The sequence below is a fragment of the Octopus bimaculoides genome, chromosome 6 (assembly GCF_001194135.2).
Source record: "Octopus bimaculoides isolate UCB-OBI-ISO-001 chromosome 6, ASM119413v2, whole genome shotgun sequence".
Lineage (NCBI taxonomy): Eukaryota > Metazoa > Mollusca > Cephalopoda > Octopoda > Octopodidae > Octopus > Octopus bimaculoides.
In genome coordinates, this window is record NC_068986.1 from 94731843 (window position 1) to 94733891 (window position 2049).

Here is a 2049-nt window from a genome sequence, read left to right on the forward strand (position 1 = left end):
ATATATATATATATATATATATATATATAGTAGCTGTTGGACACGGCATTGCTCGTGTTTTCCATGTTGAAGTTAAGCCCACCTCTGACCTTGTACTGAATAAGCATTTCCTTAGAGAATATTCTATCGATTTTTTTGAAATTTCAAATGTGAAAAAATGCAAAAGCTGCAGGGAAAATAACATCATTATGGGAATTTCCATTCAAATGCCCGATTGAGCTGACAAAAATTGATGCCAATTGAGCATTATCAAGTTTTCGAAAAATTCCGGCCTTATTTGAACTTCAAGGCATGTGATCTACCTAAGTGCCAAAAATCATTAAAATCGGTTGGACGATGTGGGAGGAGTTTAAAGCTTTTGGCCATGACTGTGTATATATATACTGTAAAAACCAATGTAACTTACATACTTTCTGTTTGCAAAAATAAAAATAAAATTTAGTGGGTGCGTAAATTACATGAGTAGATTGTTTCTGGAATTTTTTTAGAAATTTTCTTTTGTTGAGAAAAGATGTACAAAATGTAAACATTCGTACTGGAAGTTGACTCATTTAACTGACTTAAATATAATGAAGTTGACCTCTATTTATGCTGGACGGTATAATGCTTACATTTTCTGTATAAATTTACTAAAACCATTAAATGGTTAATTACTTTTTGAAATCTGACGTACATGCTGGTAATCATGGTCCGGGCCATATTTTACATATTTAACTCAGTTGAGTAACGTGTCATCCAAGCTGATGTTTATTGGTAATTAAACTTCCCGTGACACCTGCATGAGAGCCAGTCCACCGGCACTGGCAACGACCTCGCTCGAATGATTTTCTAACATGCCACCAGCACAAGTGCTAGAAGGCAACGCTGGTAACAATTACGTTCTAATGGTGCTATTTACAGGCCACTAGCACGGAAGCCATATATATATATATATATATATATATATATACACATGATAGTTTTATTGATAGTGATTTTGAAGTTTCCCCAAGTGTATGGCTTGTAGGCCTATGATAAAAGACTATCCACCCAAAACCATCCCATCATTTTGGAGAACAGACATTGAAAGAGCATTTAGCCTGTCAGAAAAAGCAGCTAAGTCTGTCAGAAATCACATTATACTATATTATAAAGTGAGCTGGCAGAATCGTCAGCACACCAGGCAAAATGCTTAGTGGTATTTCGCTTGTTGCTACGTTCTGAGTTCAAATTCCACTGAGATTGACTTTGCCTTTCATTCACTATGTCCTTTATTTTTGTAATATCCTTTCTACTAAAGGCACAAAACCTGAAATTTGGGGGAGGAGAATAGTCAATCACATCAACTCCAGTACTTAACTGGTACTTAATTTATCGGCCCCCAAAACAATGGAAGGCAAAGTCAATCTCAGTGGAATTTGAACTCAGAACATAGTAACAGGCGAAATACCGCTAAGCATTTTGCCTGGTGTGCTAACAATTCTGCCAGCTCACAGCCATTTTTATTTTAATAATATAGTATGATGTGATTTCTGGCAGATTTAGCTGCTTTTTCTAACAGGCTAAATGCTCCTTCAATGTCTGTACCTTTGTACCTGTTAATGGGTTGGTGGTCTATGTGTGCAAATGGTAATAGTGTTATATATATATGCAAAGAATGTGTACATACACACACACACATACATGTGCAAATGTGTGTGTGTGCATGTGCTGTGTGTGTATGTGTGTGTGTGTGTGAGAGAGAGAGAGTCTAATGTATAGAGCATACCATGTTGGCAACACTGTAAATATTTATCATGTCTCTCAGCAATGTAGAATTGGTAAAGCAGGAACCCCCACCCCCTCCCATCACACACACATACACACACACCCTATCGGATGAAGCAAAGTGTCTGTCTATGTATGCATGTGTGTGTGCGAGTATGTGTGTGAGTGTGTGTGTGTACTTATATCATCATTTAATGTCCATTGTCCATGCTGGCATATAATATGTGTGTGTGTGTGTGTGTGCGTGTGTGTGTGAGTGTGTGTGTGTGTGTGTGTGTGTGTGTGTGTGTGTGTGTGTGTGTG

The 2049-nt window shown here is 37.4% G+C and overlaps 1 protein-coding gene across 1 annotated transcript in view; it reads right to left on the minus strand.

Moving 5' to 3' along the window:
- Positions 1-2049, minus strand: part of LOC106877772 (tRNA (guanine(37)-N1)-methyltransferase) — a 26533-nt gene that overhangs the window by 880 nt on the left and 23604 nt on the right. The window lies entirely within an intron of this gene.